Here is a 24,223-nt window from a genome sequence, read left to right on the forward strand (position 1 = left end):
ATTGTCATTAGTCAATGGTAAGCAGGCAGGTTATAACACATTGGTTCGGAGTGTTTGGAATGGCAAATCCTTGAAAGAGGGAATAACTTCATGAACAAGTGAGTGCTCCTTGTGTAAAAATCATACTACACATTTGGATGTAAAATACGTTTGATGTTTTAATTCCTACTCGTAAGAGTATTTGGAAAAAACATTTCTAATTTAGGATCAAATGGTTCCTTTAAATTGAACTCGGTGTGGATTCCATTGCACGGGGTGGCGGAGCAGTTTTACACTAATTGCTGAATTAGGTAAATGCAGTTGCTCTGTTATAATAGCGCTCCATTGTCCCTTACAACAAACTGGGGACAACCTGGCAGGTCTGTATTCTGTCAATAAGAATTCAGCTGCGTCATTTTCTCATACTGGAAACAGAGAGCATTGAACTTGTCATGTGGAACGTGATGTTCTGACTTGCATTAATCATTTACGAGCAACTCTTGGGTTGAAAGGGTGCTGACAACATTGTCAAAGTCTTAACGTCTGTGGACCCAAGCCGATGTTAGCCACTCTCAGCAGGTACAGTGAGGCCAGGGTCCTGCTTCGTACCCTGAGTGAGGCAGCAGCTGGTCCCGAATTGGCTGGCGGGTCCTAAAAGGGAGGAGGTGGGGCTACACTAAGGAGCCTCGGGTGCAAACATTAAAAACCACTCGTGTTCAGGGACAGCTGCTTCACAAAGCTGAGAATGCAGCTGTGGCTACTACAAGACACAACTTGAAGGGAGCCCGAGAGAACAAGAAACACTCAGGTGAGATGTCAGGGGAGAAGGGACAAGGGAGATTCACTGGCTGGGAATGGCTTGGTTTGGTAACAGCATTTGAAGGGAAAGGGCAGGAAGGGAAAATGATTTGGGTGTAAAAGGGAATGAGAGGATCAGATGGGGAGTGGAGAGATGCAGCAAAGTGGAAAAGGACAGAGTGGGGGGAGTGTGAGATGAGTGAGAGAGAGTGCGAGACAGGAGAGGGTACTGGCAATGCAGAGCCTAGTCATAGGTCAGGGAACCTGTTAGCCAGGATTACAAAATAACCTCAGTGATATTCGTGTTTCCAGCTGCATTAATGAACGGCAGGATGTTATTTTAGTTTAAAGTTTTAAGACAGTCAGCATTCTGTGCTTTGAACCCAACTGAACGCTTGAACCCAAATTAATTTGCTTTACTTTTCAAAAATTTGACTAAGAAATGATTAAAGGAAATACTTTGCCCTCCTAATTGTTGTCAGCTGCAGGTTTGTCACTGTTGATGGTATCTGTTGTGGGGACGCGTCCTGTGTTGTGAAGGAAGTTGAACTGTTTTATTTATCAGTATATTGTATGGGACTGGTAGCTGTTCCCTTCCCGTTACTCCCATTCCCTAAATCCTGAGCTTTATTTTCTATTGTGGTCTGCAGCTTCATGTTGGGCATGGGTTCAGAGTGCCCATGTAAGCCACACCAGGTGGGAATGACAAATTCCCTTCCCGAAGGGACATTAGTGAACCAGATGGATTTTGAACAACAATTGACAGTAGTTTTCAATTCTAGATTATTAATTAATTGGATTCAATGTTCACCAGTTGCTGTGGTGGGATTTGAACCAATGTCCCCGGAGAGTTAGCGTGGGCCGACGGGAAAACTATTGCAGTGACATCACCACTATGACACTGTCTATTCAACCACAGGACTTCACAACTTGTCCTCAGTTGACATCCAAGGAGCCGAGCAGGATGGGAAATAGGTGCAGGAGCTGAACCTTATTTTTTCCCCTCCACTGGCATGGGGGCACTGAGGCAAATTATGGCAATCCAGTCATTGGTTGGATTTGGATCTGTTATCTTGGCAAAGGTCAGGGATCAAACCTTGTCCAGATAGCTCTGCAACGGATGATAGAGTGCTCTGAGTCGTTGGGTAGGGGGCCAAGATCTGCTTGACAGTTTTGAATTCCACAGTCATAAAATATGGCACGCTTCAGGATGAAAATGTGAATGAGTGATTCAATGAGTAAACCTGTTAGGCTGCAATATTGAGTTTGACTCACCAGCTCTATTTACTCAAGAGGGCTGATGATGTTTGCTTTTGCTGGCTGGGTTAAACTCAGACAATGGATATCCTCCTGGTTCCCATGGTGTTAGTCCTTTGTGATATTCGTGCTGATAAATCCGGAGAATATCAATGGGATTTCTGTCTTCAAGAGTGCAGCAGATGGCAGGAAACCCCAACCTTCAAGTGACTGAACTTGGGGCAGGCACCAGTCAGTCTACTGACACGTGGGCTGCAGGTTTCCGGCCGTTCTCGCTGGCGGCATTGGAAGATCCCACTGACGGCGAACCCCGCCACAGATTTCCTGGCAGCATAGAACGGGAAATCCGTTTGACAGTGGCGGGATAAGAAGATCCTGCCACTAGCCAATGGTGAGCCACCTCCGTCGTGGCAAAATATGCGGCTGGGAAGGGGAGGGGGGGGGGGAGCTGCGGAAAATACTGCCCCAGGCTGAATTTAGGCCCAAATTGTCCTGAGCTCCGAGAATAGAAGGAGATGAACCCTTGTCATTGGTGGCAGCCATGTTTGATTCTGGTTTACGTGACTGAAAAAATGAATTTGACTGATCGAGCATTTTGAAAGAGCTCTGTAATGAATGTCGCTTCCTTGCTCTTTCCTCATAGCCCTGCAGGGCTACATACATATTTGATAAGATGGTGGTGTACTGATAATACCACTGGACTAGTAATCCAGAGGTCCAGGCTAATGCTCTGGGGATATAGATTAAAGTCCTATCATAGCAGTTGATGGAATTCAAATTCAATTAATAATCTGGAATTGAGGGCGGCAAGGTGGTGCAGTGGTTAGCACTGATGCCTCATGGCGCCGAGGACTCAGATTTGATCCTCCATACCTGCCCTGCACAGCTCCACTTTTCAAACCCTCCTTTCATGGGCATGGCCCCCCTCGGGCCCTGACCCTTGGCACCAAGGCATCCTTGAACTGGCACCCCAGCACCTGGGCAGTGCTCCTGCCAGTTTGGCACGGCCATCCGGTCACCTTGGCAGTGACCAGGTAGCAGTACTAAAGTGCCAGCTGGGAAGGGCTAAGGTGCCCACGTTCTAGGGGGAGGACCGGGGACCACCCTGCATTGACCCTGACCACCCAGGGATCTACAATGGCTCAGGAGACCCCCCGGGTGCTGTTCCCCCTGGTCCACGTTTGTGTGGACCAGTGCTGAACGACGCCCGGCTGCAGTCTACCTGGGGATGCCGGAGAATCGAAGGAGGCCAGTGTATCCCGGGTGAGTAGGTCCTAAGCAGGTTTACGATATACTTCCGGGAGTGCCGTTTGGTCCCGCCCCTTTTGGATAGAATTCCAACTCCGACGTCCCGTGGGACTTGGGTGAATCCGGTGAGGCACGAAGGCTGCCGGGGGACCCGCTGAAGGGCTCTTCTGAGATTCTAAAAACATAAGGCTTTGGTATTTCTAAAACAAAACTTTATCTGAATACAATATTGAATTTTTTACTTCACACCCAAAAAGAACAGCCTACAGTTACCCCTTAACACAACGATACAATTTCCCATCAAACAACAAGAAAAGAAACATACCGCTCTCAATCCATTTTAAGATTATCAGGGCATGGAGTAATACTTGCTTTATAAAACAGATCTGGCTGAGGTTAGAACCCGTTCAGGCTCTGGCAGAATGTCTTCAAATAGCTGTTTCAACTAGATTGTTTCCGCCTCTTCCTTGACCTCTGACTAGACTGTTCTGCTTTAAAATAGTATTACTCTTTTTTAACTATTTCACTTGGAAAGAATTGTGGACTCAGAGTCAGGCAGAACAGAACTCAGCTCCTCACTCTCTCTCAAAGATTCTCCAAACTCACTGCCTCTCTGGGCTCCACCCAACAATGACCTCATCTCCCCAAGCTGAGAAACAAATGATCTCTGCAGGCTGCAAAGGCACATTAACTCCCCATGTACCTCCCCAGTTGAGTTCATTAACCTGGACTGAAAAACACATTGCTTCATCAATTTCACCTGCTATTCCCTAGAACCAAAACAAAATCCTTTTTAAAACCATGATCACTGCAGCCACACATTATACCCCCAGGCGTTTAACTCTTAACTTGTCCCAATATTCCTCAAGCCCTCCCGTCATCACACAGGGTACTAAAGAAGGTGGACCTGGGAATAATGGCTGCTTTGGCTGTCATCTTCCAAAATGATATAGATTCTGGAACAGTCCCAGAAGATTGGAGGGTGGAAAATGTAACCATTTTATTCAAAAAAGGAGGGAGGGAGAAATCAGTAAATTACAGACTGGTTAGCTTAACATCTGTATTAAAGTGTATTGTAAAGGATGTGATAACAGGGCACTTAGAAAATATTACCGGGATTAGGCAAAGTCAACATGGATTTATTCAAGGGAAATCATGTTTGACAACCCTACTGAACTTTTTAAGGACTTAACTAGCAAAATAGATAAGGAAGAGCCAGTGGGCCAATTGGATTTTCAGAAAGCTTTTGACAAAGTCCCACTGTTATGAATGTAAGAAATTGATATATATTGATATGTTGTATTTTATATCTGTTGCAGGAATGCTTTTAAAAGTCTGGATTCAGGAATATGTATTTGTTGTAGTAATATTATTAAAGAACCTAGAGGAAGGTATCAAACTCTAGCTGGAAAGGGGGCAATTGAGATGTCATAAAAGTGAGTTCATCCTTCATTCCAAGCATGTATGTGTTTACAAAGAGAGGCTTAATGGACTTTCGCTTATAGAAAAAGTAAATAATTTGAGACATTGACTTAGGTAAGCACGTCTAGACATTTGAGTGGAATAAAGATGATGCAGTTAATGGGAGGAACCAGTGGCAGAATTCTTTGACAATGGGCCTATGTTCCCCACGCCCGCGAGAAAACAGGCACGAATCACTCTGGACTTTCCTGGAGAAAGACCAGAATGATTCTCCATTTTGAAGGGGGCTAGCAGAGCCCCGGAGCAGCCAACGCAGCTCCGACTGCCGATACGGGGCCCTGCACTTCCGGCCACGGGTCCGCACATGCGTGCGTCGACGGACCTGTGCAACATGGCGGACCAACACAGCGGGCCGGCCCCGACTATATAGGCTCCCTCCCAGATCACCGATTGGTGGTCCCTGATCGCGAGCCTGGCCGTCCTGCAGCCCCCACTCCGAGCTCACGCCGGGTGGAACCATGAGTGAACCACGCCGACGGGAACTCGGCCAGTTGTCGGCGGAGAATTGCCTCAGGGTCTCTTTCAATGGCCCTCGACCGGCGCCACGTGATTGGCGACGATTCCCTGGTCCCTGGAGAATCGCGGGAAGACTTCGGACCTGATCGCGGGTCCCACGCCAAATTCTCCGCCTCCGCGCCGAGCGCGATTGGCCCAGGTCTGTGGCAGGCAGTTTAGCTTTTAGTTTTGCTCGGAGTTTGAAGCTGAGCAGCTGCTTTTGCCAAAGGCTGTAAAGTTTAATGTTAGTCTCGAAAAAGACTGCCAGTCTTGCAGCTGGTGCCTGAAAGGATTTCTCTCTCCCCTCAAGCAGTATTTCAAAAAAATCTCTATTCAAGTATACTTCAAGTAATCTTGTGTTTGCTAAATTTACAAGTGGCTTTTGACCTTGAATCATAAATTCTACAGTGCAGAAGGAGGCCATTCAGCCCAATAAGTCTGCACTGACCCTCTGAAGGAGCACCCTACCCAGGCCCATGCCTCAACCCTGTCGCATTGCATCGCACCACAGCCCCAACCTATTTACCCCCCCATTTCTCTTCCCATTTAGTCTTGATCCTCACTACTTGAATCACATGGCTATTCTGTGGGAGATGTGGGTTGCTTCCTCTTTCTGTCAAGGTGAAAATCCCCAGAGTGATTCTGTCCAAATCTTATTAAAGGGCCAACAATCAAAAATCAGCTCAGCCGCATGTTTTTATAACTCCCATGACTGAATCCAGAATAAACATACTTCAGTCTGTATTTCCTGGTGTAAGTAAATCATTGCTTTCACTCATTCTTGTCACCTGCTTCTTATTTGAAAGTTAAATCCATGTGAAGTTTCCATGCACCCCAAAAACTGGTCACTCCCAAAGTCATTAGGAGGATGTGTGTGTCTGTAATTTCTTACAGCACAAAGTTCAACTGCTGATAGAAGCTTCATGTTGCAGCCAATTCTCCAAGGCTCCATCAGTTCTGCTCTTCAGCAGTCCAGGTAGCAACTCCAATCAAAGTAGCTTTCATTCAGGAGGGGTGCCTGATTTCTTCTCATTGCCAGGGGAGATTGCCCGCAGCGGGATTCTCAGCAGTGCTGCTGCCCATAATGTGGCCGATTGTGTCAGTCAATTGCCCGTCATTCCCGCCCCCCACTCCCCACCAGCAATTTATTGGCGCCGCGAGGGGCTGCAATCCTGTGGGCAGACCATTGGGTAAAAGCTGGTAGCCTCCCAGTGGGGGAGTTCCTGGTGGGGGCCTTGCTTTATGGCCCCTTCCTGGCCCAGGGGATGGCTTCCTGGCAGCAATGGCTTCCCCCGCAGCTACAGTGCTGCCACTGGAAGGTAAACCCGCACCCTGATCTGTGGGGACGATCAACCTGGTTCCAGCATGGAAATATAATAAACCTACCTGTTTTGAGGGTGACTATTTGAGGTGCCAACTTCATCTTCCTGTAGCATCAGCCCTGGCCACCTCTAACAATGGCACTGCCAAGGCTGCAGTGCTGCCAGCCCTCTGATTGGGCAGGCAGCTCTGGGAGGTGTAACACCATCCTCAATTGGCCAGCTGCCACTGGTAAAATGCCACCCAGGGTCCTAGCGCTCACCAGTTTCAGTTTGGATCCCATCTCTGGTCACAACATTAGTTCCTGACCTTTTATATAAAACTCAGCCCAGGGTTGCGAAGATAGGAGTGAATTTGACAAACACAGACAATTGCATCCATTCAACTGTAACAACCTGTACTGATTTAATATCTTCAACAAAGTAAACAATTTCAAACAGCTTCACAGGCATCATTATGGGACAAAAATATTGACACTGTGTTAAGGAAGGAGAGATTAAGGCAGGTGACCAAATGCCAAAGGGGCCGATTATAATCAGCATCTTATAGGAAGACACAGAAGTGGAGTAGTGGAGGGAATTCCAGAGCTTTAGGCCCAGGCTGTAGAATCCAAGCTGGCGGATGAAGTCAAAACAAAGGCGTGGAGAGGCTGGAGATTTCCGGCTGGTCCTGGATGATGAAATCCCGCCCCACCTTTCTTCATGGAGAGCATTCATTGATTTTATCCAGTTTCATAACTCTCCCCTCATTCACCTAGTGTCCCAGCTGTGCCCTATTTATACTAATTAACAAATCAAATTAAAGTGATAGCCCCTTAAAGAGACACTGCAACAAAGGACATCATCTTTAAAGGAACATTTTGAATTGCATCAAAACATCTTCCAACTAAGGCAGAGTTGATTTTAAGGAAGTTGGGCTGCGATGGAGAGGGGCATGGGGACGGACATTGAGGCCATTTGTGGCGATGATCCTCTGTCATCTAATGGGCAAATTGGCACACTCAGTATCTACAATGTCGGGTACAGGAACTGAGCCAGCCTGACTGCTGGACTAGGTTAAATCATTGAAACAGGTTGGAGACGAATCAGTCAGATTTTCTAAGTGGGCTGTTTTTTATTTAAATCTGGTTTTATGTCTCTCCCAGCGAACTACACGGCTTCCAGGTTTTGTGGGAAGTGTCTGTATTGAGAGGCACTGTCAATTGCAGTTTTGTGGGGAGGGCCGAATGCACCATTGGGTCTTTCCTGTCCGTCAATGTTCGCCTGTTTATCAGGGGCTCCAGGTTCGGTCCCATGTTCCTGAGAAATTGCCAAATGGCAACTGAGGTGGACTTCCAGGTGCTATGAGTGTCTCAGGCTTAAGTGGGGAGAGATTCCATTTTCTCCAGATTACGATCCAGTAATGTGCAGTTTGAAAGAGTGCGTGGATATTAGATGAACATCTTGTTTGAGTGATGCCAATAAGATCCTGGTAAATGCAAGCATGGAGCTCTGTGAAGGAGCATCAGGGTTTTATCAGGAATCTGAGACTTGGACTGTGAAGGCTTGGCAAAGATCCTCCATCAGTAGTGATAAGCAGAACGCAGACAATTTGATGTTATCAACTCTCTCTGCTCTCATTCAGTGGTGTCTAAATACAGGCCAGACAGCTGCAAAGTGCAGTTGTAAAAATAGGCTTGTGTGACTTTACACATTTCCTGCTAAATGGTCTCAGACTTGTTAATTATGCTCCATTTTAATATGCAACTGTGGAGAGGAAGGAAACTAATTCCCACAGCACTCCATTAGATAGCAATGATGCTGTCATGGCAACATCTTTTAACAGGAGTGACAATTTTTGACCTGGAAGCAGTACAGAAAGGAAAAATTGTAATTTCTTTAAAATGTGTCAAGAACCTGAATTGTTTCTAAGAATGTTTGAAAAGATTTTGAAGGGTTTGCATTAAAAGTAAAGAGACCAATTGCAATTTTATTGGATAATATAAAATATTGGTCCATGTGACCTGATTGCCATGTGGCTGGCTGACACAAAGGAGAGCCGCAGACACAAAGGAGGACTACAAGCAGGGGTGCTGGAGGGTGAAGGCAATCAGCATATAGATGCAGATTCAAAGAGAATGCAAAGAGAGACTGAAAGAGAAATACAGAATTTGTCTGAGGAGAAACAAGCAAAGCTCTATTAAAATATTGATTTTCTGTTTAGCAGTAAAATGAAAATAGAATTCCAGAAGTTCTTAGGGGAGCGATGCATGAGCAAGCTAAAAGGGCTAGTCCTAAAAGTTGGTTGAATAGCTCAGGAGTGTAAAGGTGTTTGTATCAAACAACAAGATTGTGACCCGGGTGTAGGTTGATTGGTTGAGGAGGAACTCTGGGAAGCTCCACCATCAGATCTGAGGTGACCTTAGTGAGAGAGGGTGGGTAGATGTGCATGAAAATGGTGCTAACCGTATCCAGAGATCTCAGATGGAATAACCTGCCAGTGAATGCAACTGGAAGGCCGCATCAATTGAGTTGGAAAGAGGGAGATTGCATGTGGTGTTACATATTGATGAGGGTGCTTGTGGTTGTGTAAGGTGCATTTTTGTTGGATCAACTATTTAAAAATTACCTTTTCATTTTAAGTATCTCTTGCCTGCTAATTCATGTTTAATTTATGTTGGTTCTGACTTGTTTGAAGTATAAGTTGCAAAACGTGAAATCTTGTCGCTAATTTCTTCATTTTGGGGTCCTATTGTAACTCGGGTTATTTTGGTTTACGGTTCCATCACGGTATCATAACAAGACATTCCTTTGGCACATTCATGACACGGATTGAAAACAGTGCTGCTCAACATGGTGACTATGTCAAGTGCATCTGGTGCTGAAATGTGTCACCGCTAATGGCTTTGTTAGTTTACCCAGTGGGTAGTTGGCTGATACTGACCAGAAAGGAACCAGCTATGATCCCCAGTCTCACCCTGTTGGTCTGTTCACTGCTCCTTCATCCTCCCTCCAGTACACTTGTTGCTAAATCACCACCATCATCCTGGTTCATTCTTTGCTCTCAAGTCAGTGGGTTGCAAGTTCTGACAAAAAGCTAGTCGAATTGTTCACTGCTTTAACCATGTTCAACAATACCTTTGCCTTAATTCTCAGCCAATTTCTGACATTATACACTACAGAATGAAACTCGAGTATCCATGTCTCCTCTTCCGCGCCCCTCCCCCTCCCGCCCCCCCAGGGTTTGGAAATACCACAATGGTTTATTTGTTATTGTGATTGAAACCATAGTGAAGCTGTTGCTATAACACCCCTTTCTATAACCCCTAGTGTTCCATTCACTTGTCCTCCAATCTCCTGTCACGCTGCATTTTCTGTCCCATTTCACACCCTTCCCTCTGTAACCACATTGCTTCCATATGACACACCCCATGTTTGTTCCCCCAATTACCCAATTCCTCACTGCATAACTATTTCTCCAAGCTCCCATGTTTTGCCAACATTGGTAATGGCTCCCTCTGTTGACTTCTTTCTTTCAAAACCTTTCTGACCGAAGCATTCCTCCTCTCTTCCATGGTACTGCCTTGATCACTCAAACTTACCAGAACTCAGCCAGAGCCTATTGAACAACTCCTCCCGTTCTGCCTTTGCTCAATCATCCTAAAGTCCTTCAAGAATCTACCGTTGACCTCCTCTTCTTTCTGAACTACATGCTGCCCCTTCATAACATCACCTGCAGACATAGGACCAGGTTCAAGGCATATATTGTTACATTTGGCTTTAATTAACCATATTCACCTCTCACCTTTAAGGTTGCCAATATAACTTGGGGCCATGGATGAAGAATTTTACCCAGATGAATTTCAAGAACACCAAAGGCACTCTCTTCAGTTACCACTTTAAAATATACACCTCTAATATTAAATCCTGCCCTTCTCCCAGTCGCTCAACTAGCCTCAATCAGAATCTCCAAAATGAACCCAAAGTGCGGCTACAAATTCTAAATCCCATTCCGCACTGAAGCAGCCCATTTATACATGCATTAAGACCTGAATAATATTCAGGCTTGGGTTGGTAATGGAAAGTAAAATTCACGCCACACAAATGCCAGGCAAATGACCATCTCCAACAAGAGAGAATCCAACCATCTCCCTTGACATTTGTTATGGCATCCTGGGAAAATGCACGGTCAATTCCAGCCCCACTCGCCTTCGAGTCATAACACAAGTGAATTCACCAATAATTCTTATTAAAATTCCCCAAGTCTTTGGCCTTTGGCTGCCCCCAAATTACAGTCACCCGGTTTGTAAGTTGAAACACAATTACTGTTTATTTATAACAAGAATAATGATATATGCAGTAAACACAATTGGATAACAACAAGCTAACCTAATACCCCCCCCATTAACTGTCCCACCCTCTACCCAACCACACAAGACAGACAAACACAGAGTGGGGAAAGGGTGAAAATAATAAGGATGAAGGTCAAAAGATAAGAATCTTCGCTTCAGATGGTGTTTCTTTAGTGCGCCTTCCTCACAGCATGCTGTTGATCAAAGTCCCTGGTTTTCAGCTGGTATTGATCTTCTCTATGGTTTATAAATGTATTGCCCATAGCTTTTCCTGGAGAGGCCCCATTGCTTCACATCAAACTTTGCTTCCAGTGTATTTCCAGGCCGCGGCCTTTTCTGTATCGAGAGTGGTCAGTTCAGGACTCTGCTGCAACAGCCTGTAATGGGTCTCCTGCATATAAATTCATCCAGGCTCCCTGTCAGTTCAGAAACACATCCATTCTGGAGAAAAATGGAAAAGGGAGAGGGCAGCAGCCCTTCTTCTGAGCTGCCAGGAGTCAAGCTGAAACAAAAACTCAACCCTTGAGGCTCATTCCAGTGGGATCAGACCCAACCACCATTTGTTACCAGGCAGAGCACAGCCATTTGGGTTCATTCATTGGCCTCCAGCTAAATCAATCAGCCAAATCAATCAAACCGAGTCATCATTGATGTCAGTCAGCCTAAAACAGCACAGCCTTCTGGATCCTACTATTTAAATTAAAGGTATCGGCTTTTGACAGGCTGTTTTGCCTTAAAGTCACAGGTCCATTAAGCATCCATGGATTAGCTCATAATTGTCAGCCATAATTGTTGCCTGCCTAGCAGTCATCGCTCTGTGGTTTTTAGCATGGCATATTACTATAGGAGGTAGGGAAATCATAAGAGAATGAAATTTCTGAGAGCCCCTTAGGTAGTTTCAACTCCCAATGCTCGTTCCCACCTATCAAAGTTTTTAACCCTTCCAAATCCTGCATAAGTCTGTCCCGGCTGTCTTGTTAAATTCCAAAACTTTTGCCTATATGCTTCAGGAACCAATTCATATGCATCCAGAATAGCCTTTTTACCTCATCATAATTCTTAGACCACTGCCTCTGACAGTGAAGTTGTCCTGTGCCTGCCCTGTCAATTTACTCTGCATGGGTAATGGCCACTTTTGTCTGGACCACTCCATGACTTGCTATTTTTTCAAAAAAGGGTTTCTACCTCCTTCACATCGAACTTTGGGAGGGCCTTTATAATTTTAAGCATATTGCCATTGGTTTCTGTTCTAGGATGACATTCCCCTCTACTTTCTGGCAGCTTCCCACTCATTTCCAGTTCCTTCATCTGGAACTCTCTCTCTTCCGCTTTTTCCTCCATTTCTAGTTCCAACTTCCTCATTTCCATCTCCATTTCTCTCTGCTACATCTCCATTTCTTTTTCTCTTTCTTTTTGCTTCAGATCCATTTCTCTTTGTTTTTGCCGCATTTTGAATTGTTTCATTTGGAACTCGATTTTAACCAATTCGACTGATTGTTGCCATGACCCAGGCTGGGTTTCTTGTTTTTCTTTCAAATTTAAATGTTGAGCAATCGTTTCAACTGTCTCCACCTTCTTAACTCGAGCTATGTTTATAATGCACATACCAATTTGACTTACTTGTCTTTCCGAAGCTCTTTTAAATAATCCGGAAATAAGCCTTCCATCTCAAGAAAGCTCTTACAGCTTCCAGAGCTACAAACCTGGGGCGGGGTTCTCCGACCCCCCCGCCGGGTCGGAGAATCGCCGGGGGCTGGCGTGAATCCTGCCCCCGCCGGTTGCCGAATTCTCCGGCACCGGATATTCGGCGGGGGTGGAAATCGCGCCGCGCCGGTTGGCGGGCCACCCCCGGCGATTCTCCGGCCCGCGATGGGCCGAAGTCCCGCTGCTGGAATACCTGTCCCGCCGGCGAGAATCAAACCACCTCTCTTACCGGGAGGACAAGGCGGCGCGGGCGGGCTCCGGGGTGTCCTGGGGGGGGGCGCGGGGCGATCTGGCCCCGGGGGGTGCCCCCACGGTGGCCTGGCCCGCGATCGGGGCCCACCGATCTCCGTGCGGGCCATTGCCGTGGGGGCACCCTTTTCCTTCCGCCTTCGCCATGGTCTCCACTATGGCGGCGACAGAAGAGACCCCCTCCACTGCGCATGCGCGGGGATGCCGTGAGCGGCCCCTGATGCTCCCGCGCACGCGCCGCACGGCAAAGTCATTTCCGCGCCAGCTGGCGGGGCACCAAAGGCCTTTCCCGCCAGCTGGCGGGGCAGAAATCAGTCCGGCGTGGGCCTAGCCCCTCAAGGTGAGGGCTCGGCCCCTCAAGATGCGGTGAATTCCACACCTTTGGGGCGGTGCGATGCCGGACTGATTCGCGCCGTTTTTGGCGCCGGTCGGCGGACATCGCGCCGATTGTGGAGAATTCAGCCCCTGGTGTCTCCTGTAATTGACACTGTAACCAGAATTCACTGTCTACTGTTCCAAAGATCCTGGACCTGAACCCGCAAATTATGTTTAAGTGTATGGTCAATTCCAGCCCCACTCGTCCCGGAGTCACAACACAAGTGAATTAACCAATAATTCTTATAAAAATTCCCAAAGTCTTTGGCCTTTAGCTGCCCAATAATTAGAGTCACCAAGTTTGTAAGTTGAAACACAATTACTGTTTATTTACAACAAGAATAATGATGAAATATGCAATAAACACAACTGGATAACAGCAAGCTAACCTACTACCCCTTTAACTGTACCACCCTCTACCCACACACACAAGACATGACAAACACAGAATTGTGGGGTGGGGGCGGAGGGAGGTTGAAAATAAATAGGATGAAGGTTAAATTTAAGGGGCTGGTTTCTCCGTTCCTGAGTCTAAGTACTGACGCCAATGGAGGATACGTGGAGTTCCACATCAGAAAAATTGGCGCTAAACCCGCACCAATTACACGACTGGTGAGGGGCTAGTGCTGGCGCCGTGTGGAACACCAGCAGAACACATGGAAAATGATGGACACTCGCAGGGTAGACCAGCTGCAGCCGTGCTTAAACTATACAGCCTCATACACACTGATCATGGCCGAAAAGATGGGATAGGTTGTGCTGGAGCACCCATACAGCTGATGGGTTGGCTGGGGCCAGAGGGCACCCAGGGGGTAGTCCCAGGGGGGTCACCTATACTACGACCCAGGGCACCAGGTTGAGAGCGGCTGTCAGCGGCATGTGCGATTGCATGGTTGCTCTGCCAGCAGCGGTAATGGTGTTACGTTCCCCTCCACACCGACCCCACAGCCCACCTCTTGGCCACCCTCACTGCTCCCCCCGGCCCTGGCAGAAGTCCTCCCGGTCAGCGGCACGACTGTCGGCGAAGTCTGGCGGTGTTGGACAATGTCTGTATGCCCTCTCTCTCTCTCTCCCTTTCAGCAGCTACCATGCCAAGTTCACGATTGGTGAGAGCATACGTGGACCATGCTGTCGGGAACACGGCCTATCGGAGGCGGAGCATCGGGGGTGGGCCCACCAATGAGATGCAAACAGAGTTTCAACTACGTGCGGCGTGTGGTGCAATGGCGCCGTTTTTGAGGAGGCAGAGCATCGCGATTTTTGCCTCAGGAGCTATTCTCTGCCTGATCGCACGCCCCAATTTCGGCACTGGCCAATGGAGAATCCCACCCAAGAGTTTTTGTTTCAGGTGGTGGATCTTTTTTTAAAATAAATTTTGAGTATCCAATTCATTTTTTCCAATTAAGGGGCAATTTAGCGTGGCCAATCCACCTAGCCTGCACATCTTTGGGTTGTGGGGGCGAAACCCATGCAAACACGGGGAGAATGTGCAAACTCCACACGGACAGTGACCCAGAGCCGGGATCGAACCTGGGGCCGTGACGCCGTGAGGCAGCAGGGCTAACCCACTGTGCCACCATGCTGCCTTGATGGTGGATCTTTATCACACTTTCCTCACAGCTTGCTCACTGATCAAAGTCCTCAGTTTTCAGCTTGTAATGATCTTCTCCATAGTTTGAAAATGCATTACCCACAGCTTTTCCTGGAGAAGCCCCTTTGCTTCATATCAAACTTTGCTTTCAGTTCATGGTTTATTTCCAGGCCTCTGCCTTTTCTGTCTCTCCTAGCACAGCCTGTAAAGGATCCTCTGCACATAACTTCATCCAGGCCCCCTATACTGTTTCAGTCAAACTGAAATCAAAATTTAACGCTTGAATCTCTGAAATATTCCATTAGGATCAGATCCAACCACCACCTGTTTCTGGGCAGAGCACAGCCTTTTGGGCTTATTCATTGGCCACCAGCCAAATCAATCAAACTGAGTCATCACTGACATCAGCCAGTCCAAAACAGCTGTTTGAATTAAAAATACAGGTTGCTTTGCCATAAAGTCACAGGTCCATTAAAGAACCATGGGTGAAAAATGTAACAGCAAAAATAGAATAAACAAGAACAAACAGGAAGGACGCTTACGCATTCAGTGGTATTACTGTCATTGAATCCTCCACTATCAACATCCTGGGCAGTTACGATTTACCATAAACTGAACTGGATTAGCCATATAATCTTTTATTGGTGTCACAGGTAGGCTTACATTAACACTGCAATGAGGTTACTGTGAAAATCCCCGAGTCGCCACACTCCGGCACCTGTTCGAGTACACAGAGGGAGAATTCAGAATGTCCAATTCACTTCTCAAGCACATGTTTCGGAACTTGTGCGAGGAAACCGGAGCACCCAGGGGAAATCCGCACAGACACGGGGAGAACGTGCAGACTCCGTACAGACAGTGACTACCCACTGTGCTACCATGCCAGCCGATGATTATACATACTGTGGCTACAAGAGCAGGTCAGAGGCTAGGAATCCTACAATGGGTAAATCATTTCCTGGCTCCCCAAAGCCAGTCCACTATCTAGAAGGCACAAGTCAGGAGTGTGATAGAAAACATTCCACTTCCTTGAATGTGTACAGCTCCAACAACACTCAAGGCTTTGACACTATCCAGGACAAACAAGCTGTTTGAGTGATACTCCATCTACCTTCGAAATTCACTAACTCCACCACAGATATACAGTGGCAGCCATATTTAAAATCTACAAGGTACATTACAGCAACTTACCAAAGCTCCTTCAACAGCACCTCCCAAACCCGGGCCCTCTACACCAAGGAGGACAAGGGCAACAGACACATCGGAATACCACCATCTGGAGGTTCCACTCCAAGCCACCAACCATCCTGATTTTAAACTATATCGCTGTTCCTCCAGTGTCAGTGGGTCAAAATCCTGGAACCCTCCCCAACAGCACTGTGGGTATACCTACACCACATGGACTGCAGCAGTTCAAGAAGGTGACTCATCACCATCACCGCGATGAGCAATAAATGTTGGCCTAGCCAGCGATGCCCACACCCCATAAAAGAATAAAAAGGTATCAATACTCCAATCTCTAATCACTGCCCATTACTGTCCTCCATCAGCTCGTTGCCTCAAAATCCACTTCTTACACTATTTATCACCCAGCAGGAATTGTTTACACCTATGCTATTCTTGCTTGTTTCCATCGTTTATTTTCCATAAAGATGAAACCGTAACAAGTCTGCTGTTTGTATCCTTCCCGAGACACACTGAGCTACAGAGCCTCTCTGTCCACAATCCATTCAATTCATAATCCCTAATCTTTTCAAGTACCTCTCAGTATTGCCTCACCTTATCCCTGTAACCTCCTGCAGTCTTCAAGCTCCTCTTGTGCCCTTCTGCCCCTGACCTCTGGTCTTTTGTTGAACATACCCTTTAGCCCAACCAGTATATTCGAGTATTCAGCAGCTTGGTCACTGCTGTTTGGATGGTGTCGAAATTTCTTCACTTCCTGCTGCACTTTTATTTTGGGAAAAACCTCTCAAAACTTCAATTTTCAAGCAAACTGTCAGTCACCTCCTATATCCATTGCTTATAATCAGAGAATCATACAGCAATTGGACAACATTTGACTGAATATTCTGGCTCTTTGAAAAATTTATCCAAAGAGGCCCAATGCCTTAATCATTATTGTTATTATATTTCCCACTCCCTCTCGGTTTCTGCACAGTACAGGGTTTGTTTCCCTTCAAGTTTTTACCTAGTTTCCCCATTGAAAGTTACTACTGAACCCTTTCAGAATGAGCATTGCGGATCACAACACACTGTTATATTTTCAGCTTCCCATAAGTTAGTCACAATCACCCTTTAGTCTCAAAATGCTGGATCTTCATAGAGTGTATTTCCTGCTGCTTTTAATTTGACTGGCAGACAGGGAGATTGATACATTATTTGGAGTTTTGGAGACTTGGGAGGAGAGATGGCAGCTGGAGTTTGAGCCGGACAAATGTGGGGTAATGCATTTTGGAAGGTCTAATACAGGTAGGGAATATACAGTGAATGGTAGACCCCTCAAGAGTATTGACAGTCAGAGAGATCTAGGTGTACAGGTCCACATGTCACTGACAGGGGCAACACAGGTGGAGAAGGTAGTCAAGAAGGCATACGGCATGCTTGCCCTCATTGGCCGGGGCATTGAGTTTCAAAATTGGCAAGTCATGTTGCAGCTGTGTCGAACCTTAGTTAGGCCACACTTGGAGTATAGTGTTCAATTCTGGTAGCCACACAACCAGAAGGCTGTGGAGGCTTTAGAGAGGGTGCAGAAGAGATTTACCAGGATGTAGCCTAGTATGGAGGGCATTAGCTATGAGGAGAGGTTGAATAAACTTGGTTTCTTCTCACTGGAACGAAGGAGGTTGAGGGGCGACCTGATAGAGGTCTACAAAATTATGAGGGGCATAGACAAAGTGGATAGTCCGAGACTTTTTTCCAGGGTAGTGGGGTGAATTACTAGGGGGCATAGGTTTAAGGTACGAGGGACAAGGTTTAGAGGAGATGTACGAGGCAGGTTTTTTACACAGAGGGTAGTGGGTGCCTGGAACTCGCTGCCGGAGGAGGTGGTGGAAGCAGGGACGATAGGGACATTCAAGGGGCATCTTGACAAATACATGAATAGGATGGGAATAGAGGGATACGAACCCCGGAAGTGTAGAAGATTTTAATTTAGACGGGCAGCACGGTCGGCGCAGGCTTGGAGGGCTGAAGGGCCTGTTCCTGTGCTGTGCTTTTCTTTGTTCTTTATTATTGCTCAGCAGTGCAACATCGAAAACCGCAAGCTGGGATTATATTGTCACATAACAATTAGCTCTTAGCTCTTTAAGAGTAATATAAAAATATAATGCCATGTGCAAAATTCCTCTTTATTTTCCCACTGGTTCCTTTGATAATTATTTTATACCATTGGCTTCTGGTCAACGAACATCATGTCAATGAAAATTGTTTCTTCTTATTTACTCAATCAAAACCATTCATGATTTTGATCACCTCGATTAAATCTCCTCTTAACTTCCTCCAGTCTTTTCACATAACCAAAGTTCCTCATCCCTGGCACCATTCTGGTAAATATCCTCTACATCTTCTCCAAGATCTTGACATCATTCCTAAGATGTGGCACCCAAATTCGATGCAGCACTTCAGCTGAGGCCTAACCAGTGTTTTGTAAAGTTTTAGCATACCTCCTTTGCTTTTGTATACTTTGACTTATAAAACTCAGGGTCCAGAAGCTATTTTTTTTTAAAGCAGCCTTGTCAACTTATCCTACCATCTTCAAAGATTTGGATTTGGATGCATACACCCCAAATGTACCCCCTTTAAAATTGTACCACTTTTATCTACTTTCCTGTCTTTACAATTGTTTGGCATTATAGGGACTGTATAAAAGCTATTTGTTGTGACAGCTCAATACTGGATAGATGTGTGTTTTACATAAGACAGACAAAATTGGAGCAGAAGTAGGCCATTCAGCCCCTTGAGCCTGCTGTGCCATTCAATTAGATCATGGCTGATCCGCTCGTTTCGAATTCCACCTTCCTATTGACCCCGACAACCTTTGATTCCCTTTCCTAATAAGAATCTATCTATCTCTACCTTAAAAACATTCAATGCCATCGCCTTCTGAGGTTGAGTGTTCCAAAATCACACAATCCTCAGAGAAAATAATTCTGTTCATCTCTGTCCTAAAAGAGCGACCCCTAATTTTGAGACAGTGTCCCCGAATTCTGGGCTCACCCACATGAGGAAATATCTTGATTTGTATTTATTCAGAGTTTCCCTGGCACCATCTGCTTATGAATTTGAGAACTCATGGGGAAATAAGCCAATATGAATGGAAACTTAATTTGATCACATCTTACAACTATAGGGCAAAAGTGTTTAAGCTTGTGACCCTTGACGTCTTAAATCAAAGTTGTCAAAAAGTGGCTTTGTGCTTGCAGACCTATCATCTACCATGTATGTGATTGTTGCTCACTGATTTATATGACTCCCAAAGAGCTATATAAATTGATTCTGCATGTGTTGGGATGATGTGTCTCTTCTTTGAGGAATTCAGTTGCTGAACTTCAAACTGAAAATCACAAGCTCATCTGTGTCCAATGTGTGCTGCTTCTGTTCAAGGCTCGAGTCGTGTTTGGCTCCTCATTTCAATATGTTCCCGTAGTGTGCAAGGAAGAAGTTTTCATTTGTGTCTCCATACATATCCCAGGTCCCAGCATTAATGCATTCCTATGAGGGGCAAATATGACAGAGGGAGAAATTAGTTCTGAGACCTCCTAGAGTCTTGCGCACAAAACCCAGACTGTTCCTCTGGTGCAGAACTGAGAGGGTGCTACGCTGTTGGAGATGCCTTCTTTGAGATGAGGCAGTAAGCCAAGGTTCCATCTTTCATCTCAGGGAAAAGATCCTCTTCACTATTTCAAAAAGAGCAGAGGAGCTCTACACAGTGTCCTGGTCAATATTTGTTCTTCAGCCAGGATCTAAGAAGACAGATTGCTTGGTGATTACCGTATTGCCATTTTGTCAAATTTCCTGCTATTTCTTTGGGGTCCCAGGCCACAATTCTGATGTTCCACTTTTCAGCATGGTATTCTGGGACTGACCAGGTATGACGACCCATGTGGTGTTCCCACTGAGGACTGGGAAAGCTGGTATTCACAATGTGTGAATGCCCCACCTGTGTCAATGGCCACATTCCGTCATACGTCAATGCCTGTACTGGAGATAGGCAAAAGCCTCACTCTTAAACGATCAATCAGGGATTCTAACTAAAGTCATAACCCAGGGTATTGGGGCCATGGCCTAACTTGTGACTCTTCTGGTGGCGTCCTGTCACGGTCACCTGTGGAGTGATACAGGAGCGAATCTGGACAGTAGTGGCCCACTTGGTTAAGTATTCATCATTGCCAAGGCACACGCATGAAAAATGGTCCCATGGGCAAAATATGAGTAGCTTCTGGGAACCCAGAAAATCAGATAGCAGTAGAAGAAAAAAAGAGAAACTAATTAAGAAAATTGGAACACTGCTGACTCTCTGTTTACAATATGATAATGATCTCCTGATAAAGTGTGTCTCTGAGCCACAAAGTGATGGTGCACAACCCCATCATGCACAAGAGCCAAACTCAGTGAAGCTGATTCGTGTCAAATCATGCTGTGACATTCAAGGGAAAATTCCACACAGGAACCCTCAGGGAGTGGTGTTGGAATGCACCCAAGAAGAACGGATTTTGAAATGACCTTTCATCAAATTATTTTTGGGGCCTTTCCTGCATCAGATGGGAGACAATGAAGTGAAAATGTACGAAAGAACCAAATCAAGATTTAACTATGACCAGCTAAATGGAGAAGGACGGCTTCTTTGAGATAATCAGGAGAAAGGAACTCTAGTGATCTATTTCCAGCTATAAAAAGTCACGACTATAGGCTAATAATTTAGTAGAAGCTAGTGGCCATTACTATATGGAACAAATAGCCTTGCCAAAATCGAAAGCAAAAGGATTTTGAGTAGTATCAACGCATTGTACTGAACAACATGGAGTGTGCATTGCATGCAAAAGGTTTAACACCACCTTTAATTATCCTCCATAATCTATGATTTCTTCTCAACCTGGCAATGTATTTCAGTCAATTAGCACTTAGTTGTGTCAAGCCCACAATCTCTGACAACTAGAAGATGAAGGACAGAGAACCAATGTTCTCTCCAAAGCTGAACAATTGCACAGCAACCCAAAAACTTCCCCCTCACATGTCAGCGCCCTTTATGTTAAGATGTATGCACGGCTGCGCAAAAAATGTAAAGGGTTTGTATACTCAAACAAGTGAATTGGGACACTGAGTGAGCTACATTGTAGCTTTCCAATTAGAACGCCACCACTGCCAGGTTCCCCTTGAAGCTGCACACCATCCTGACTTATAGTCATAGATGTCTACAACACTGCAATTGTGAACTGATAATGTGCAGTGAGGGAGATAACATCTGGGAACTGAATGAATCATAGCGGGTGAATTCAATCTTAAGTCAGATAGGAAAAGATAAATGGAAAGAGGAGTAAAAGTTGGATTAAGAGAGCGGGAGATTAGAGAGGCAAAGGAAAAGTAAGAAGAAATGTATAAAATTAAAATTTCATATTTTTAAGTTCTCCAACTATTTATAACCTGAAGGAATGAGAGTCCACACATGCAGTAGTCAATTTTCAGAGCCAGGGAGGTTAATATGTGGTAGTTAACATATCACATTGTTGAAAGGTACTTTCACGTATAATTACTAGACTTAAATATCGGCTGCAAATTTAATTCATATTTCTCATGCGAATACAACAACTTCATTTGTTCTGCGCATGTTAGTCATGGGGCAGTCCAGTTCTGCCAGGAACTTTGGATATTTGCACTTAAACTTTCATTTCCCCTCACCTGAAGATGCAGCATTGTCTATGCATCAAAAATGGCGAGCAGCATTAGTCTCACTGTTATTTTGACGGAACAATCTAATGATGACGGGCTGTCTGAAACAGTATTTTTTTTTTCTCCTCACAGGTGATGCCTGACTTAGGAGTTAACCCCAAGTTTCCTGATTTTGTAATAAACACTGATAAAGCTTCCAGCGCATATGTCTCAACCTCAACAGCACCATTGTGGCATTATTCCACTCTCCACCATCTGCATCAGTCTGAGTGAGGCAGTCAACTTGCTGCCAAACTAAGGCACTTCTTACTGCATTATGGAGCCATGCTCACGCGGGAGAACCTGAACCTTCTCAAATGCAGTCACAAGAAAGGGAACTTTGTCCCATCAGTTTCAGCCCAATTTAAACACAGATCATGGAAGTTTGAATGAGAATACATTAAATTAAAACAATCATTTGTACCAGTATTTAATTAAACATCACTTAGGAAAACTGCACAAAAGTTTAATAATCTTTATTATCACAAGTAAGCTTACATTAACACGGCAATGAAGTTACTGTGAAAATCCCCTAGTCGCCACATTCCGGCGCCTGTTCGAGCACATTGACGGAGAATTCAGCTAAGTGTCCAATTCATCTAACAGTACGTCTTTCAGGACTTGTGGGAGCAGCTGGAGGAAATCACGCAGGCACAGGGAGAACGTGCACACTCCGCACAGACTGTGACCCAAGCCGGGAATCGAATTTGGGACCCTGGCGCTGTGAAGCAGCAGTGCTAACCACTGTGCTACCGTGCCGCCTCGCGGAGGCAAGAAATATGTCTCTCATAGGGTTGTGAGTCTTTGAAACACTCTTTCCCAAAAGGTGGCCCAAAAATGTGCCGGTTAGGTGGATTGGCCATGCTAAAATTGCCCCTTGATGTCCAAAGATGTGCAGCTCAATGGGGTACGGGGATAAGGTGGGAGTGGGCCTAGGTAGGGTGCTCTTTTGGAAGGTCGATGCAGACTCGCTGGGCCAAATGGCCTCCTTCTGCGATGTAGGGATTCTATGGCAGAAGCAGTCTTTGAATATTTTAAAGGCAGAGCCAAATAGATTTTTTATTAACAAGGGGGTGAAAGGTTATCGGGGTAGGTCAGGAATGTGGGGGTTGAGGTTACAATCAGATCAGCCATGATCTTATTGAATGGGAGAGGGGGCACGCACGAGCGGCCGGGTGGCCTACTACTGCGCCCAGTTCATGGTTAACTGAAATCATTTGTTGACTTGGAGCTGCAGTATTAACAGCGCTGTACAAAGTGAATCTATAAACATTTCCCTAACTTTCTCTGTGACGTCTTCTCCTCCCGCCGCCCCCCGCCCCCTCCCCCAAATAAGTAGAAAATGTTCCAGCGGCTGTGGGTTAAAATAGACATTAATTACACTCAGTACCAGGGCTTGGACCTGGGGAGACTATGAAATAAGACACAGTGTGTGAGCTGCACTCAGCACAGGGGAATACAGCAAACCCCTTTGGCAAGTATTTCCTGTTGCTGCTGCTGCCTTAATGCTAAACAGATCTCTTCTCTTCCCAATTGCCAGCCAAAGGGCTCCTGTCAACTGATTCCCCAGCTCAGCCGACACTATAAGCAAGCGAGGACAAGGCAACAAGCAAGGGGGAGAGGCTCCGGGGGAAGCTGCTTCTAACCTGGTGAGTGGATACTTGAGCCCTTTTTTTTTTGCCTAGCCCCCCTCTCCTTTTCCTCCAAGTTATGTGGAGTCAACATTCCTTCCTTCCTTCCCCACTTCCTCCCTCCACTCTCTGCAATTAGCTAATGGGTGTCTGGAACATCTGGAAGGAAGTGGGTCCACCTTCAGTTTGCAAGCTGCTGTCTGGGAGAGAGAGTTTCCTGCGGGCAGTGTGAGTGCAGGGACACTTTTTTGCTTCACTGTAAGCCTTTTTGAGCATCACAGCCTGCACACTGCCAGGCTGCTGAGGTAGAGCAGAGAGCTCCCTGAACTTGAAGATCGAACAAGAAGTTGCTTTGGGGTTGCTGAGCTGCAGACGGGGCTGTGAATTTTTTTAAGGTAGGTAAACTGGGAGATATTTTTGACTTTCCTGTCGATTTCTTTTAGTAACCACTGAGTGCTAGTTGAAGACTTGGGGCGGGGGGGAGACATCCAATCAGAACTAACATCGCGTCAAAAAGAAAAATCTCAGTCCAGCATGAGTTGAAGGAATGAATGGTGTCTCATTATTTTTGGTCTGTGATGTGTTGCCGGGTTCGGTGTGAGGTGACTGCGCTGGTAACAGCTCTCGTTTACTTCCCTTTGCCGAGTTAACTCACCGTGACACCAAAGTCTGATTTTAAATATCGTTCAGATTTTGTTTAATGGTGAGAGCTTCCACATGGAACTGAGAGGATTCAGAGTGGAGCGAATTATTGACACTTCTGTCTGAGACACTGACACTGGATTTTAAGGTTACAGTGGGTGTCTGAGAAACTGACACTGGATTTTAAGGGACAGGGGT

General features: G+C 45.8%; 1 protein-coding gene across 3 annotated transcripts in view; it reads left to right on the forward strand.

The window, feature by feature from the left end:
• The first annotated feature begins 518 nt into the window (after positions 1–518).
• Positions 519–24,223, forward strand: part of eva1ba (eva-1 homolog Ba (C. elegans)) — a 116,667-nt gene continuing 92,962 nt past the window's right edge. The window contains exons 1-2 of one of the 3 annotated variants that reach the window (XM_072501940.1): positions 519–787; positions 23,293–23,401. The gene's annotated coding sequence lies outside the window, so the exon portion shown is untranslated. Of the gene's footprint in view, positions 788–23,292; positions 23,402–23,537; positions 23,779–24,223 lie in introns of those variants that run through there. The other 2 variants (XM_072501949.1, XM_072501956.1) reach the window with 2 other exon arrangements.

This window comes from Scyliorhinus torazame, chromosome 1 (assembly GCF_047496885.1).
Source record: "Scyliorhinus torazame isolate Kashiwa2021f chromosome 1, sScyTor2.1, whole genome shotgun sequence".
Lineage (NCBI taxonomy): Eukaryota > Metazoa > Chordata > Chondrichthyes > Carcharhiniformes > Scyliorhinidae > Scyliorhinus > Scyliorhinus torazame.